At 41.2% G+C, this 19,539-nt stretch overlaps 1 protein-coding gene and 1 pseudogene across 1 annotated transcript in view; one reads left to right on the plus strand and one right to left on the minus strand.

The window, feature by feature from the left end:
* Positions 1-19,539, plus strand: part of LOC126191405 (uncharacterized protein K02A2.6-like) — a 314,219-nt gene that overhangs the window by 192,894 nt on the left and 101,786 nt on the right. The gene's annotated exons all lie outside the window — the stretch shown is intronic.
* Positions 7,138-19,539, minus strand: part of LOC126088431 (cytochrome P450 6k1-like) — an 80,894-nt pseudogene continuing 68,492 nt past the window's right edge.

The raw sequence follows: 19,539 nt of genomic DNA on the forward strand, positions 1-19,539 counted from the left end.
TCTTCGGAAGGCAGCCAGTACCTGTCAGGGATTCGATGATGATGATGTTGATGATGTTTGGTTTGTGGGGCGCTCAACTGCGTGGTTATCAGCGCCCGTACAATTACCCAATCTTTGCTCAGTCCAATTTCGCCACTGTCCTGGATGATGATGAAATGATGAGGACAACACAAACACCCAGTCATCTCGAGGCAGGTGAAAACCCCTGACCCTGCCGGGAATCGAACCCGGGACCCCGTGCTCGGGAAGCGAGAACGCTACCGCGAGACCACGAGCGGCGGACCAGGGATTCGAGTTCTGCACTGTCACACGGTAACTAAAACTTGCACATAAGAGTTTCCACATATTCAGGGTACTTATGAGGTCAGTGAAACATATAGAAAAAGAAAAGTACCGATATATCTCCCAGAACAACGTAATTAATATTACATGCATAGTAAACCAAAAACTCAGCTACATTCAAAGACTTTCCATTAAGATGTTATTTTCTGGTGCTATAAACTTATTTTGTCTATGACCATTACCAATCTATCTGCAAACAGTATTGTTAGCGCATGTATCTAGTGCATATTTGCTTGCGACTGGTAACAGTTTTGTATGTATCTGTCGTAGTACTTACTTCCATAACATCTCATTAATGCTGTCGCTGTCTAATACCTTCTCTTGCTGAGTATCGTAGGTGTAGCGCAGACGATATTGTTATTCGCTAAATATTTAATGTTTAATCAGTGGAATTTGTTGCTGAACAATATTCGATAGGACCTATTTAATGTTTGCTTTTTTGTTAGCTTCAGTTGATACGTAAGTCAACGCTGTTGTGTGTTTCAATAGGTGGCTTATTCATCTATGGAGTTCTGTGTGGTAATAGAAAAATATTTGGAGCAAAATTACGAGTGGATCATGAAATCAAGGATAAATTGGCACAGAAAAATCTTTTGAATGAAATTACGTATGCGGCTTACTTGTCTTAGGACAGCACCAGTCAACAGATGTTTGACCAGTTGTCCAGATTTATAGATAAATATGTGTGTTATACCAACGAACATGCACAGATAACACATAAAAACAAAATGCAACATACACTGCTCACACAGTACCCTACAACTAAATCAGAACAGGTGTGTGCATAACCTTTCCAATTCCATGCAAGAACATCAAATCTAACATATATCACCCTCACGATTAACGAAAAAACTTACTTGATAAGGGCTTCAAATATAACTGAAAACCTAAACCAAACATGAAATCATTGAACATTCGCATAACTGCAACCAAAGTCGCAACCGACGCAGCAAAATTAAGAGTCAGACAACAAAATGAAAAACAGTACGAGCATCACACAGTATAGAAAAAAAATTAACACACAACCGTTGATACAAAAAAGATGCAAAATTAGATCACTCAACACTCGACAATATAAACCAAAGCTCATCACAAACCATGCATCGCAATTAAAGCAGAAAAGAAACAAGTTTACTCATAGTAAATCACAATGACTACATAAATAAAGTAGAACTAAAAATAGTATTAAATCAGAATTGCTTTGAACTCTGTAATGCACTATATATACAAAAGGATAGAGTAGCCATCGATGTATTATAGCTGGCACCATAGATGTCATATTTCTAAATACAATGGAACAAAACTAATTTACAATCACAAACACACTTGCAAAGATTGTTGACTATTTTTCTTGTTATGTGGATGACACCCTGCTACTAATAGATGGTTCCGGCACAGACATTCAACAGATACCCAAAATAATTTCTTCATATACGACGTGTTCACACACCTCATGTATCGTCTAATTGTTGGAACCATTTTAACCACTGTAGGTCGTCAGTTTTATCTTTTAAATGTACCATGCATATACATCAGATTACTGGCCAGTTGAAGCCTTAGGCTTTTGTCAGGTGTCCGCAATATAATGCCAAAACTACAGTTAACAGGTAAGACATATTTGTGGATAACATTTGATTACAATTGTTGTTTAAATTATTTACACGATACTGACGATATGTGTGTCACATTTTAAAAAATCGTGTTATCCGGAGCTATACGCATCCCACACATACACATGTCGAATGTTAGAGATATGGTCTTGCACGTACCCATCAGCTTACAGGAACATCTATCATAAGTCATGTAGAAAAGAACCTTATTGGCAGTTATTGACAGGTAGCTTACTAGCCCTTGCACGTTCGTTTAGCAGAATACTGTTTACTTTCCCGCACTCATACACACACACACACACACACACACACACACACACACACACAACTGTTACAAAACGCAGGAAACATGCAGTGGCACAATATTACTTTCCCTCCCTACTGTAGTAAAACAGTTTCTTACATTTGATCGATGAGGCAACGGTCTTGCCTCAGTGGATACACCGGTTCCTGTGAGATAACCGAAATTAAGCGCTGTCGGACGGGTGACCATCCAGGCCACCATGCGCTGTTGCCATTTTTCGGGGTGCACTCAGCCTCGTGATGCCAATTGCGGAGCTACCCGACCGAATAGTAGCGGCTTCGGTCAAGAATACCATCATAACGACCGGAAGAGCGGTGTGCTGACCCCACGCCCCTCCTATCCGCATCCTCTCCTGAGGATGACACGGCGGTCGGATGGTCCCGGTAGGCCACTCGTGGCCTGAAGACGGAGTGCTACATTTGATCAATGTCTCATTTCAAATCGAACTGCGAGCATATAATTATGCACAACGCTATTGAAATTGTTTACAGTACTGTCAAATAATAAAATGATGTACATTTGTTATTGTGTGTAAAAATTCGTTTTTCTGGCTATAATTTTCACTGAAGTGGTCTCACGTGTTTGTTTTCTGATAATAATCTATTAAAACTATAATTTTCGTCATTAATAAAATTACAAATCCACTTCATTGCAGAGGTACGATACTGCTCTGAAGCGACCACCTAGATTTCATGGTGATAATATCAGTCACTCTTATTAATTAAGTCACATAATGATGCTCCACTTTATGCATACAAGCACTTTATGCATACAAGCATAGAGGTTATTTTCAATGATGGTGTATAAAACTAAAACCATTTAAAGAAGAACAATAAGACCACATAGCATCATTCCAACGATAACGGAAGTTTAATTATGTGTAGAATGATTATAAGTGTTCTCAAAGTCCATCAAAGGTTGATAAGAACTAACGACATGTAGGCGAGACTGCCATCATATGTCTGCAGCTCTCTCTGGCGATGATTTTGTCTTTGCAAAATGACAAGTCTTAGCACGTATTTTGGTTGATGCATGTTTCCGTCCAGGATAACGTGCTGAATCCTCGCTACGAAAAAATCCTCACTCTAAACTAAAATTTTGCTTGATATTCCATATGATCATACTGAATCAAAAGCTCTCGGGAAATCGAGAAATAGTGCATCTACCTGACTACCTTCATCCATGGCTTTCGGATGTCATGTGAGAATAGTACGGTTTGAGTTTCACTTGATCGATATTTTCGGAATCCATGGCGGTTGGCGTGGTAGACATTCTGTTTCAGATGTATTACGAGTGAGCTCAGAGTATGTTACGAGACTCTACAAGAAATGGATGTCAAACATAATGGACGACAATTTCATGAATCACTTCCGCTACCCTTCTTGTAAACGAATGAGACCTGTGCGTTCTTCAAGCACTGCGCACGTCTCTTTGTTCCAGGGATCTACGGTGGACTGTAATTAAAACAGGGTGTAGCCGCAAATTGGGGGTAGTATGCTTAGGTATCCTCGCAGCTCGCGAACTTCGTACTGTGGTAGCGAGTTCAGCTGTTTCTTTACACTACTGACACTAACAAGGTAATCTTAGCAGTGCTGTGAGTATTTAATCTGTTACTTAGCATGGCCTTTTACGCGACAGATACAGTCTCATCAGAAATTATGGGAATGAATTCATCTTGTATGCTCTTACTGAAGTAAGTTACCTATCTTCCAGGTTTAGCCGCAAGATTAATGTGTTCCTTTAATACGGGGTCGAAGTTGGCTCTTAATTTTACTTGCCGTAAGAAGTTTCCAGTACCAGGATTTGCCAACATTTATTGGTCGCCACTTAATGAAATATTATTTTCGACCTGAAAACATTCTATGGAAAATAGCCTTAACGGAACCGATCTTTGCCTCTTTTCTTCATAGTTAATTTGATCTTGAGCTGCCTTCATAGTTAATTTGATCTTGAGCTGCCTTCATAGTTAATTTGATCTTGAGCTGCCTGACCCATTGTTTCTGAGTTTTTAATTCTGTGCGAAAACTCTTTCCACTAGCGCATTTCAGTAATACGGTTGCGGGACATTTCATGGCAAGAGAGAATTTTTGATAAGCTTTGCCAGTCTGTTAGACCAATTATTGCGAGAAAGCCAGCATTCGTATTCAACAGCTTGCAACAAAAACAATACACAGCGAGAATATACAAACCACGTTCGCTTAACTTTTTCGTCATTTAAAGGATGAACGAAGCAATTAAAAACAGTAAACATCTTCTTGTCTCGCTGTCCACAAGAAAGTTTACAGTTTTTCACTAAGGTCTTTCGGACCTTCCTTAATTGCTCTTAACCTAAAACAGTAATTGATGATATAATATGAGGCCAGGTTTCCGGATCGCAAAGAATATCGAGAACTTCCTTAGATGATTTCGTTCTTCTTGTGGACGTTGGCCTGCTCCAATTTCTTCCGCACTGACACTGTCTCATACTTCCGCTACTAGAATACTAGTTCTTGCTTGCACGAAACATGCAATTTTCAGCATTATCAAATGATGAAGCATTAGTAACACTTTCTCGCCACACTGTACATTCATACAAACACTATCATTTCGGTTTAAAAATGTATGTAATGAATCCTTTTGCCGCAATTCCGATAGCAGCAGACTAAACACGCAGATTGCGTCCGTCCTTCACATCTGACTAGGTAGCTAAACCAAGACACCGAAAAAATGAAGTATCATTACTCCAATGCGCCCAGCTCTCGGATTTACAGTAGAAATTCCCGCCAGCCCATTTCGGCCTACACGCCGCACTTTGTCTAGAACTTTGTAGGCAATAAGGCATACTGCGCTGGTCGACAATATCAAAGGTTTCTGGTATTTCTACACAAGACGGCGACCACCTGGAAGAGAAATGGATTTCTGTGTTGTAATGCCGCGATATTCATGAAACCTGTCCGGTTTAAGGAAAAGTAGAACCTAAAACGAAGGTGCTCTCAGCTTATTCTAAATTTGAAGAATTTTTTTGCCGGGAAACCAGAATGTTCGTTAAGCAAGGAGAAATTCTGACAGGGAACGGCGCCCCACACCCTAATTACGGGGACTTCGCGCGACGGCAGTTTTTTCGGTAAACTTGAATCGGCCCTGAACGTTCCTTTCAGAGCAGAGCACAACACTTCAGTTAAACGGTGCCTCTCCGTCTTCTGTGGCTCAGGATAATCAGGCGCGGATGAACTGGAACCCGTTTGTCCAAAACTTCGGGTTGCTAAGTATTACAATATTTACCAAGGAACTAGCATATTAATGTGTCTTTCGAAGACCGTCAGGTGAAAGATGCTGAAGAATGAGGAATACGGCAAAAACTTTAGTCATTTTCACTCAAAAGTTAGTACAAACATTATCGCAAATGTGTGGTTTTAATACATACTAAAAAGCGTCAGATAATTTCTGAGCTACTATAGCAACCGTCATAAAAGGCTTTCTTACCAGTATCGAGTTAATACTCTGAAGAGGTGCAGAAGTCAGCCATTACTCAGAAATTATTTTCCAAGATACTTGTAAAAGTACATATATCAGCTGGTTCAATGAAGATGAAGGCGTATTCCTCTACTAAGTCCTTTAGGCTCCCTCTTAAACTACATTTTATTATAAACAAAATTTTGCTAAGGCACCCAGAAAATTATTAAAATGTATATTCTTCAAAATATGATAACACTTATTGTTTTAATTTCAGTCACAGTAGTACGAAACTCTTTTGAGCTACAAGGGTTGGACAAAAATATGAAAACACGTGAGAAAAGCATGCATGAACATACAACCAGATGCTAGCCAAGCTTGCACGTTGCGCAGCTGTATTTGAGCACGAACGGCACCTGCGCGATGTCTTCAATACGTTGTAAGTGTCGATCGTGGTCAAAACACTGTTCTGTGTAGTGGTTAGTGCACTATGTCGGAGCTCAGTGGATTCGAACGCGGGCAGATTGATTGTAGACGTTTAGTGGATGCTTCTGTAAACAAGGCAGCCGAAGTGTTTGGCGTTTCGAGACGCACCGAACTGAAGATTTATACTGCAGCCAGGAAAGCGGAAAAACACCATCCGCCAAGTCACAACGCGGACGAAAGTTTGTTGAGTGAACGTGGCGGACGATCATTGAAAAGGATTGTCACGAAAAATGAGACGGCAGCAGCAAAAGTCACTGCAAAATTGAGTGTTGCACTCGTGAACCTTTTCAGTACCAAAACAACACGGAGGAGGCTCCAGAAGCTGGAAATCCAAAAACACACATCAGTGAGGTAAATTCCCTTCACAGGAAAACGTGGTGCTGTTGCCATAAAACGGGAACTGTGTAACGATGGAAGAAAGTTATTTGATCGATCATTCTTGTTTCTCACTATTTCCAATTTCTGGTCTAGCTTACGTCCCAAAAATGAAACATGGCCGTGGATAGGTGATGATTGGGAAAGCCATGTCGTGTTGTTCCATGGGCACCATGGTTACTCTGCAGGGTCGCATTATTGCCAAAGATTAGGCATGGTAATGCGTGGTGTTTCCGTATTTTTGCCCAGCCCCTGTACATTGTATGTATAAGCAAGTGAGTTACCATTTCCTTCTGTGAATTATAGGTGTTTTAATTTACAATCATATATTCCATGTAAAGTGATTCATGGAAGTACAAGCATACTCTTAAAAGCAGTTGACCGCCTCGCATACGGGTATGTGTGGTATACATTTTATCATCATGTGCGAAGGTAGGATCCTGTATGGATGTGCGTTATTTTGAAAACAAAGAACCGACTTATACTTCAGAGTGGCTCGTAGTAAAACAGTGTATTTTACGACAATGTAATTTAATCTTAACATAGTGCAACAATGTAGAGCTAAAACAGCAACTTGTTAAGGTCTGTAATAGTCCGCAGCGTTAGTTTGCTATAATATCTCGGATCCATATAATGTGAACATCTTCTAGAATCTCTTTTCAAGCCGTAGTTGGATGCCACCTTTAGGCATAAGTATGATGGACCTAGGGTTGTACTCGAGGTTCGTCAACGTTTTGTCCGTGGTTCGCACGTTGTGCCTCGACAACAGGTAAGCGAGTCCCACCTTGACTTGCAACAGACCGAGCCTCATACCTGAAATAGAAAGACAAGTAAGGAGGCAGTGTATTAGGCAAGGCAACAGAGTGGTTAACTAAATCTCTATATTATTGAAAATTGAAAGAAAAAGATAACGAGAGAGTTTTATTTTTGTTCCATTGCACTTCCGTGTTCATAATACGTGTCACTGTGTATCTACAAATGTTTAGAAAGACAACTGGACAAATATCAAACATTTGAAAGTAAAACTGATAAAATGGAAACAACAAAGTCAATGACATCAATAACAATAAAAAAATTCAACGTATACATTTACTTCATTTTAAAAGAGTTCCTAATTTCTCAAAGGATGGGGAAGGTGAAGCTTGTGCTTTTCCCGCCTATCGTATAGGAATGCAGCCGTCTAACGTTCTCGACAAACAGGTGGTATTTCTAGGGGTGAACACCTCGACGTTTTCAAGGTAAGAATCCACCGAGAGATCGCCGTTTACTACACATGCGCTGTGAAAACGATGCAGTGTTCAGCTACCGAAATATTGGCAGTCTTGAAGACGTTATATGACTGCAGTCTCTTAAGTTACCTGAATAAGAAAGAAAATGTAGGCCTTGGTCATCATCGGAAACTGCAGCCTATGGAATAAAAGTTTGAGGAATACAGGCTGTTTTGGAGAGAACAATAAATATTTTACAAAGTGGTTCTACAGACAAATTCGAATGAAACATGCGTCCAGCTTTTACTCGTAGCAGAGATACAATTGTTAGAACACAACTCACAAAAATACGCACAGAAGGCATTAGGCCATTACAGGCAAGTGATGTAGTTCACATCTGATTTTCTTAAACCCGTCTGCAACTTCAGTGCACTTTCTAGTCTGGGGTTTCTGAGGTAGTCTTGGTGTTTATTTACAAAGGGAGCACTACTCATGATCCAAACAATTAGTTCGTCTAATGTGTTTATTTTGTATCCTCAGACTTTATATTCCAACTATTTTCATACGCATACAGTGCTGGAACATTGCTGGTCAAGGAACTTTATCATTTCTATCGATCTAACTTCCACTGAATGTTACGTTTAGATTACGTGTCACTTGGAGAATATAATGGTAGGAGCCCCGTCATGCTGGAAAAACATACCCATGCTTGCAGCCAAAAAGGGTCTTTTTCACTAATGACAAAAGCTCTCTTTCAGGGAATTCTAGCTAATGGGGCCTGTAAGGGGATGCGGTTACGCAATAGGCCCAGTTAGCTGATTGTCTCTCATGCCACAACACACATTTACAGAGAAGCGTTGTTGAAACTATGTCTTCACGACGGCATGTCGGCTTTCGTCGGACCACCGATGTTACTAAGGAGTGTTTTTGATTGCATCACGAATAAAAATGGCTTCAGCAGCAAACAATATTGATGGCAGTTCTCGGAGATTTGCAATTAGCCAACCACAAAATACCAATCGTCTACCTTCATCTCTTTCTCCGACGGGTCGAATCTGCTACAGATGATAAGGACAGAGGCCGTGCATACGCATTGTCCACTATATGTCTGAATGTGAAACACCGATGTCTATAGAAATTCTGTGTAGGCTTGTTGAAGGGTTACGTTATACCAGCTGAATAATTTATGAAATGTATTCGCATTTGCGAATATGGACAACCACCAGCTTTATAATAGTATGAAGACTATGAAAATGTGTATCGGATCGAAACTCGAACCCGGATTTCTCACTTATCGCAAGCGGTCTCCCATCCGATCACGACTATTGGCCATATCCGTACTTCCATAATTATGTCGTCAACTGAATAATGTTTTCTACTTCATTCTCGCTCTGTTTGTTTACACATCCAGATGAAAAATGAGTGCCTGGTGCTGCACAAGCCTCACACAGTGTAGTGCAAACACGAGTAAACACTCGCGAATCTTCTACACTGTTGTCAGAAAATCGTCTACGGTATTTTTTACAAGCAGCAGCAAAACCAATGCATAAATACCACATCAGCATACATCACATTGGTAAATACGTGCAGCATCAATTGAATAACAAATCACACTCACAAAACAATTCAAAAATTCAGTTGTGTCATCAATTGAATAACAAATCACACTCACAAAACAATTCAAAAATTCAGTTGTGTAAGCTCAAGCACAACTTCATCTCAGCTTCAAAATTAAAATTAAAATCTTAAAAGAAACCCGCTGCAACTTGAATACCGACCCATGAAATAAAAATTTATCTCTGTAGCCACTTGTATCTCAGTAGCCACTACAACCAGGCACAAGTTACAGGGAATGTTGTATTCGAATTAGTCTATGCTAACAGCTCCTAAAATGTTTAGAATTCCTCCTGAAACACTCTGTATTGCAGATCATGGTGGCTAGAGCAAGTAAACAATATAAGTTCATGTTTTCATTATACTCTATATATTTTAATAAGTTACAGTTAACGTAAAACTGACAGCAGACTTTTCGATTTATTTCAGTGTTTCCTAATTCTCATAATATCGGTACCTGTACCTTTATTACGTATGAAAATTTGTACTTAAAATTATATTCTTCCTTTTCATATTACTAATTTACAATTCCCTAACCATCGTCATAATTAGCAGCAGCACCAAACTGACACACAGTGCGGCATACAGGTTCGCTCTGGACTACTTAAAACCTTACAGTCTTCCCTCACAGGCCTCTACACATTTGTGTCAATGCAGTCTGCCCCCCTTACATCAAATCGCTACCCCTGTCTTCTCACATGTCCTGGAACCCATCTAAAGCGTCCGTGGCCCATCTGCCAGCCGGCAGCCGTATTACTAGCACTGTTACTACCTATCGCTGATCGTTTACTTCATTTTACTCTCTCAAAGTAATCTGAAATAGGATTCGCTCCGTTGCTAGCTCAGAATCACTCGATTTTCTAATGGTTTCCCCATCTAAAATCCATCGCTCAGTGCCATAACACAAAACAGGTGACACACTCTGTATTCTAACTTTCCATACAGATAAACTGAAAGTTTATTTTTGAAAATTTTATTTAGTTTACAGGAAGCTCCTCGGAACAGTTTTTACACTTCTGCTCTTTCTTAGCTGTGCATCCAGCCATCTTCCTCAACATCGATAGATACACTAACACAAAAGCTGCATTGATAAGTTGGACCATCTTCTTTCCGATATGCCGGTTACGCGTTATTTATGTTTTATTATAACTGATTTTACGAACACTTTTAAATTTAGTTGATTGAGATTTTTCAATAATTAATGTAGTAGAAACAAACATCGCAATTTCATTCGAAAAATTACGGCGTGTCAGTTAAGTTACATTTATCCAAACACCTTATTTTCCGGTTTAAGGATAAGAAAACTTACTCTAGCGCTGTTCAAAAATGGTTCAAATGGCTCTGAGCACTATGGGACTCAACATCGGAGGTCATCTGTCCCCGAGAACTTTAGAACTACTTCAACCTAACTAACCTAAGGACATCACGCACATCCATGCCCGAGGCAGGATTGGAACCTATGACCGTAGCGGTCTCGCGGTTCCAGACTGAAGCGCCTAGAACTTCTCGGCCACACCGACCGGCCCTAGCGCTCTATCCTAGGCGCGGTGACTTGACCGACTAAATCCTTCTCGGTTTACAAGCGGCGTCATTTGGAAACGACAGGCTCGTAAGCCGAGAAGAGTAGATTTACTCTAGTGCTGCTGATAGCTACTCCCTTAGTTTTGAACTTCCCATCATTCTACTGAAGTCTAATAGAAACTGTTGCCTTAATGTATATACTCTTCAATAAGATAACATACACTAGTGTCCAAAATTAAAGCAACAAACGGAAATTTTGCAAGGTTGCGTTTATTTTTCCGCAAGACGGTGATAGTAAAGTAAAAACAACGTAAAGAATACACAACGTAATCAACTGCAACATGCGTAACAGTAGAGAAAAACGTTCTTTTTTATTTTTCAAGTTACACATTCTGACAACTGGTTAATTTGCTCAGTATGGCGTGTGACCACCTGTGGCACCAGTAAAGTCTTGACAACGACGGGACATGTTGTGAATGATGTCATCGATCCCATGTTGAGGCAATAATGCCCATTCTTCCTGCATAGCTGGTCACAAGTGTTGGAGGGTGGTTGGTGGGTTGGTGGATGCTGATGTGATGCAACCCGTATCCCTAGTGCATGCCAGGCATGCTCTGTGGGATTCAAATCGGAAGAGCGAGCAGACCACACTATGCGTGCAAAGTCTGAACGCACACATCTTGGAACACCCGCGCATGAAATCCCAAGATCTCCTCATAATACCTGACAGCAGTTAAACATTGCTGATTCACCCGTACAATTTCATGAAGAGGCATTCGAGTGGTCAACAAACTCCCTGCCCACACCATTAGGGATACTCCTCGATATCGGTATCTTTCTACAATGTTTGGGTCCCGAAATCGTGTTCCATATGCCCTAGAGATGCGAATGCGTCGAGAATCACTCTCCAGATCAAATCGAGACTCATCAGTGAAAAGGACATTGGCCCACTGCCCGACCGTCCAGGTGGCATGTTGACGGCTCGACTCTAGACATTCACTTCTGTGACGACGTTCCAGAGGTAAGACAGCTGTTTCCAACAATAAAAAATGGCTCTGAGCACTATGGGACTTAACTGCTATGGTCATCAGTCCCCTAGAACTTAGAACTACTTAAACCTAACTAACCTAAGGACGTCACACACATCCATGCCCGAGGCAGGATTCGAACCTGCGACCGTAGCAGCAGTGCGGTTCCAGACTGTAGCGCCTTTAACCGCTCGGCAATGTTCCTTGGCCTCCCACGTCTCCTGACTTGTCAGTATGTGATTTTTTTCTGTGGGGGTGCCTTAAGAACTGTGTCTAAAACCACTAAATTTGGATGAGTTGAAGAATGCAATCATTCAAGAAATTGCTGCCATCCCTGGAGAGATTTTAGTCGTATGATGGAGGATTTTGAGAAGAGACTTGAGTCCTGCATTCGAAATGATGGACATCACCTTGATGACATTATTTTTCACAAATAACTTTGTTCACTAAAATGGCAAATAATGAGCTTTGATTTTGTGTAAATAAACATGCATTAATTTCAAAGTTGGCTGAGTATTATTTCATTAAAAAACCGTCCGTCTCCCATGTGTCACCCTCTAGAACTCAGGAAACCAGGAAACATGCGTCCAAGAACTGTCATTGAATTGTTTGCGGTGTGCGATGTTGCCCCATCCTGCTGGAACCAAACGCGTTTTAAAGGGTTTCGTCGTCTTCTTAGTTCTGGTTTCAAGAATGTTTCAAGCATACGAATGTAACGAACCGAATTAACAGTAACTGTGGCCCCGTTCTCTTCAAAAAAATAAGGTCCAATAATGCCAACAGAGCCAAGAGCACACCAGACTGTTACTTTTTCTGAGTGTAGAGGACGCTGGTGGATAAGGTGGGGATGCTCTGGAGCCCAGTAACGTAGGTTTTGCTTATTCACGGTCCTGTTTAAATGAAAATGAGCTTCACCGCTCATCAATAAAACTTCAGTTTCATTCGATCCCAAAATCACTTGTATTCTGTAAGCGAAGTCTTCTCGTACAGCAAAATCAGTTTCCTTAAGTTGTTGGACAATGAGCATTTTGCAGGGATGGAATTTTAATTCTTTATGCAAAATTCGTCTAACCGATTCACGATTGATTCGTAACTCACTAGCATGGCGTCTAGCTGACTGTCCTGGGCTTCTGACTGCCGCTTGCCTTACCATTTCAACATTTTCTGGTGCCGTTACTCTGCGTCTCAGGCCAGGATGCTTCTTATACAGAATGTTTCCAGTTGATCTGAAGTTTTCCACCCATCTGAGGATTGTGTTACGGCTCGGAACAGCTCCATGTCGACCGACATTAAACCGCGCACGAAACAATCGCTGCGTAGCAATAATAGACCTGCCACTTTTCACGAAACCGTCATAGACAAACACTCGACGTTGCGTGTCCCACTGCTTCATAGTGACTGAGTAAATGACATGGCGTCTTGTGTGGATCAGAACTATCCCCACCACGACCACCCCCCACCATCGCGCCCTCAGTACTACGCAGTTCAAAACCGTCCGTCTCCCGTGTTCACCCTGTATTTGTAGGAAACTCTTCTATCCAGTGATTGGAGTGATATTCCGTACGCTGTTTTGGTTATTAGGTGGCAGTGCGCAACTGTATCGAATGCCTTACAGAAGTCAAGGAAGACGGCATCTACTGGGGCGTCTATATCTACTGCATTCTGGGTCTTGTGGATGACCAGACCGAGCTGGATTTCACACGATCCCTTTTTGGTACGTAACTATTATTATAATACAATTAAGGAGACCGAAAGTACTCATAGACTGAATAGAAGGACTTGGTCACAGTAAACGCCTTCAACTGGGGTTTGGAAATTTGCAGTTTGTCAGAGGAAGCGTTCTTATGTTGTGGGAGCTTGTTGAAAATTACTGTATAAGGGACTATCACGAAGTTTCCGTTCGAAAGCCCCTTGCCTACATGTCTGTGCTTATATACCAATTCGGAGTCGAGCTGGGATGCATATGCGCTGCTGCACTGCCATCAGGCGGAAAATTTGTCACCATCTCTTTTTCAGAAAATGAGCAAATTATGATCACAGGCGTTGTAAAAATGAGCAAAACTGCATAGAAAATGTGTACCTGGGTATTCTATGCTGTGGTAAAAGTAATGAAACTGAAATCTGGAATTTGCACAATCAGTGTTTCTATTTAGGTGCTCATCTGAGGCGAATTACCTGAAGGAAGTAGCCCTTGCTTAGAAAAACTGAGTAACCGTAGACAGCATTCAGATAGACGTTGCCGAATAAGTTCCTGTCTCTGGTTCTCGGGGTGATGTATCTCAGCGATGGACATAGCACCCAGATGTGATATCAGGTGCTGAGAGTAATGTTTCTTTGATGTCGGGGCTGGAACGGATTTTATTCATTTTCATGAACTCTGGTGGGTAGATTATTGAAGGATAAATAGCGGCTTTGATATCTGAAGTTTACTCCGACATCCGCGCCCGAGAATGAGGTCACCATCACATGCTAAAAATATGGACCTCGCCAAGGTTGTAGCCACTCCGAACCCTTCTGGTGTAAGAATTTTCAACGACCGTATTTGATGAGAAAGGGAAGAAATTTGGTGATATACAGTTTCGGGCAGGTAGGTTAGAAAATTTAAAAAGGGAAATGAATAGGTTAAAGTTAGATATAGTGGGAATTAGTGAAGTTTGGTGGCAGGAGGAACAAGACTACTGGTCAGGTGACTACAGGGTTTTAAACACAAAATCAAATAGGGGTAATGCAGGAGTAGGTTTAATAATGATTAGGAAAATAGGAATTCGGGTAAGCTACTACAAACAGCATAGTGAACGCATTATTGTGGCCAAGATACATACGAAGCCCACACCTACTACAGTAGTACAAGTTTATATGCCAACTAGCTCTGCAGATGACGAAGAAATTGAAGAAATGTATGATGAAATAAAAGAAATTATTCAGATAGTGAAGGGAGACGTAAATTTAATAGTCATGGGTGACTGGAATTCGAATGTAGGAAAAGGGAGAGAAGAAAACGTAGTAGGTGAATATGGATTGGGGCTAAGAAATGAAAGAGGAAGCCGCCTGGTAGAATTTTGCACAGAGAACAACGTAATCATAGCTAACACTTGGTTTAAGAATCATGATAGAAGGTTGTATACAAGGAAGAACCCTGGAGATACTAAAAGGTATCAGATAGATTATATAATGGTAAGACAGAGATTTAGGAACCAGGTTTTAAATTTTAAGACATTTCCAGGGGCAGATGTGGACTCTGACCATAATCTATTGGTTATGACTTGTACATTAAAACTGAAGAAACTGCAAAAAGGTGGGAAATTAAGGAGATGGGACCTGGATAAACTGAAAGAACCAGAGGTTGTACAGAGTTTCAGGGAGAGCATAAGGGAACAATTGACAGGAATGGGGGAAAGAAATACAGTAGAAGAAGAATGGGTAGCTTTGAGGCATGAAGTAGTGAAGGCAGCAGATGATCAAGTAGGTAAAAAGACGAGGGCTAGTAGAAATCCTTGGGTAACAGAAGAAATATTGAATTTAATTGATGAAATGAGAAAATATAAAAATGCAGGAAATGAAGCAGGCAGAAAGGAATACAAACGTCTCAAAAATGAGTTCGACAGGAAGTGCAAAATGGCTAAGCAGGGATGGCTAGAGGACAAATGTAAGGATGTAGAGGCTTATCTCACTAGGGGTAAGATAGATACTGCCTACAGGAAAATTAAAGAGACCTTTGGAGATAAGGGAACCACTTGTATGAACATCAAGAACTCAGATGGAAACCCAGTTCTAAGCAAAGAAGGGAAAGCAGAAAGGTGGAAGGAGTATATAGAGGGTCTATACAAGGGCGATGTACTTGAGGACAATATTATGGAAATGGAAGAGGATGTAGATGAAGATGAAATGGGAGATACGATACTGCGTGAAGAGTTTGACAGAGCACTGAAAGAACTGAATCGAAACAAGGCCCCCGGAGTAGACAACATTCCATTGGAACTACTGACGGCCTTGGGAGAGCCAGTCCTGACTAAACTCTACCATCTGGTGAGCAAGATGTATGAAACAGGCGAAATACCCTCAGACTTCAAGAAGAATATAATAATTCCAATCCCAAAGAAAGCAGGAATTGACAGATGTGAAAATTACCGAACAATCAGTTTAATAAGCCACAGCTGCAAAATACTAACACGCATTCTTTACAGACGAATGGAAAAACTAGTAGAAGCCGACCTCGGGGAAAATCAGTTTGGATTCCGTAGAAATACTGGAACACGTGAGGCAATACTGACCTTACGACTTATCTTAGAAGAAAGATTAAGGAAAGGCAAACCTACGTTTCTAGCATTTGTAGACTTAGAGAAAGCTTTTGACAATGTTGACTGGAATACTCTCTTTCAAATTCTAAAGGTGGCAGGGGTAAAATACAGGGAGCGAAAGGCTATTTACAATTTGTACAGAAACCAGATGGCAGTTATAAGAGTCGAGGGACATGAAAGGGAAGCAGTGGTTGGGAAGGGAGTAAGACAGGGTTGTAGCCTCTCCCCGATGTTATTCAATCTGTATATTGAGCAATCAGTAAAGGAAACAAAAGAAAAATTCGGAGTAGGTATTAAAATCCATGGAGAAGAAATAAAAACTTTGAGGCTCGCCGATGACATTGTAATTCTGTCAGAGACAGCAAAGGACTTGGAAGAGCAGTTGAACGGAATGGATGGTGTCTTGAAGGGAGGATATGAGATGAACATCAACAAAAGCAAAACGAGGCTAATGGAATGTAGTCGAATTAAGTCGGGTGATGCTGAGGGAATTAGATTAGGAAATGAGGCACTTAAAGTAGTAAAGGTGTTTTGCTATTTGGGGAGCAAAATAACTGATGATGGTCGAAGTAGAGAAGATATAAAATGTAGACTAGCAATGGCAAGGAAAGCGTTTCTGAAGAAGAGAAATTTGTTAACATCGAGTATACATTTAAGTGTCAGGAAATCATTTCTGAAAGTATTTGTATGGAGTGTAGCCATGTATGGAAGTGAAACATGGACGGTAAATAGTTTAGACAAGAAGAGAATATAAGCTTTTGAAATGTGGTGCTACAGAAGAATTTTGAAGATTAGGTGGGTGGATCACATAACTAATGAGGAAGTACTGAATAGGATTGGGGAGAAGAGAAGTTTGTGGCACAACTTGATCAGAAGAAGGGATCGGTTGGTAGGACATGTTCTGAGGCATCAAGAGATCACCAATTTAGTATTGGAGGGCAGTGTGGAGGGTAAAAATCGTAGGGGGAGACCAAGAGATGAATACACTAAGCAGATTCAGAAGGATGTACTGGGAGATGATGAAGCTTGCACAGGATAGAGTAGCATGGAGAGCTGCATCAAACCAGTCTCAGGACTGAAGACCACAACAACAACAACAACACTTTCTGAGCACCAGATGGTGCACCACAGCTTTGAGTTAAATCCAAAATCTGTCAACAGTCTCTAGTGAGGTATGTGAACATTTTGTTATATTTGTTGTTCAGAGACACGAGATAGCGTTTTGTGCGCGTTTGTAAATATATGTTCAACATATTTAAGTTCTGTATAACATACATTGATGAAAAAAATCACAGCACCAAAAAATAATTAATATAGGGTAATGAAATTTCGTGAATACATTTTCTAAATTAACATATTTAAGTGATAAATCCAGGAAGATCACATGTTAATGTAAACGCGAGATAAGCCATTGAAAATGTGAAATGCTGGTACATTAATAACCGGTGTAACGGCCAGAATATTGAATGCAAGCATGCAAACTTGCATGCGTTGTGTTGTACAGGGCCGGATATCAGTTTGTGATATGGATTTCCATGCTTGTTGGACGTGGTCGGCCAGTGCAGGAATGGTTAATGCTGATTGTGGATGACGCTGGAGTTGTCATTCGCCGATGTCCCACAAGCACTCCACTGAAGACAGATCTGGTGATCGAGCAGGCCAAGACAACATGTAGACACGCTGTACAGCTTGTTGGGTTACAACAGCAGTATGTGGACGAGCATTATTCTGTTGGGAACCACCCCCTTAAATGCTGTTCATGGATGGCAAGACAACAGGTCGAATCATCCGTCTGACGTACAAATTTGAAGTTAAGGTGCGTGGGATAACCACGAGAGTGTTCCTGCTGTCATACGAAATCGCACCCTGACCATAACTCCAGGTGTAGGTCCAAAGTCTCTAGCACGCATGCAGGTTGGTTGCAGTTCCTCACTTGGTCTCCTTCTAAACAACAGATGGCCCTCCTTGGCATCGAGGCAAAACCAGGTTTTATCAGAAAACACAACAGACTTCCACTCTGCCCTCTGATGAGCTCTCGCTTGATACCACTGAAGTCACAAATGCAGGTGGTTTGGGAGCAGTGGGAAGCCCGCTACAGGACATCTGTTTCGGAGCTGTCCTTGAAGTAATATATTTGTAATGGTTCGTTGTGTCACTGTGTGCTCAAATTGCTGCTGCAGATGCAGTATGAGGCGCCAAAGCCATATGCTGAACACGATAATCTTCCCTCCCGATAGTGCCACATGGCCTTCAGGAGCCCCGTCTTCTTGCGACTAAACATTCCCGTGACCCCCGCTGCCAGCAGTCATGTGTTGTGACTACATTCCTGCCAAGTCTTTCTGCAGTATCACAGTGTTCCTCTTGACGAACATAAACTGCCACATCCAAACTCAAATGTAAGTAACTTTCACGACCGTTATGCTTGTACTTATGGCGAAACTGATTCGCATTCTCATAGTGGCGCTACATCTTTCAGGTGTAGAAACACGCCTACCAACTTTCGCGTATGTTGTACCACTCCTTCTAGGTGTTGCGATTTTTTTCCGTCAGTGTACTTGTTGTGTACATAGTTCCACGTAGTCAGCGCGTACTCAACTTTCCCACTAGAGCGCGCCCCGCTAAGCTCAACAGCGCAGGCGCAGAGCTCTTCCGTCTCCGCACTATGAGATGGCGCTGCCATAGAGACGGACCAAATTCTGCTTCCACTGATCCGCGTGTTAATATGTAACGCAGCCAATGAGATTGCTGCTAATGTAGAATCTTTGCTCCTCGCGGATCACACTTGCGCAGTGATACATGAACGCGTGAGGTGTTATAACGAGTTTACTGACCTCCGATTAGTCAGTCTGCATTAGTCTGCAGTTTTCTGTACCAGTCTGCATTAGTCTGTACCAGTCTGTATGAGTTCTACATTTGTCTGTACAAGTCTATAGTCAAGTTGCAGTCTGCGCCTAATAATATTACCATAGTCCTGTACATAACCATGAAGATAAATGTATAGACACTTTTGTCAAGTATCAGAGATACATGTGAGAATAAGATTAACATACCAATACCAAACGAACTTCAGATTGTCAATTGTAAATAGCATCCAGAACCAAGTTAAGTAATTTTTATGCTTGTTATTATTTTAATAAATGTGTGTGAAAATTAATCAAGTTCTGTTTAAAGTTGGTCACCGTCAGTGTGCTACTCTAAGCGTGCAAGTGGCATTTCTATCGTCTGACCTAACGGCGGAAGAAAAACACGCCACGATAAGACCACGAGACATAAAATAATCTGATGGTGTGTGTACTGAAGGTCTTACAGTATGCACACCAC

Source organism: Schistocerca cancellata, chromosome 6 (assembly GCF_023864275.1).
Source record: "Schistocerca cancellata isolate TAMUIC-IGC-003103 chromosome 6, iqSchCanc2.1, whole genome shotgun sequence".
NCBI lineage: Eukaryota > Metazoa > Arthropoda > Insecta > Orthoptera > Acrididae > Schistocerca > Schistocerca cancellata.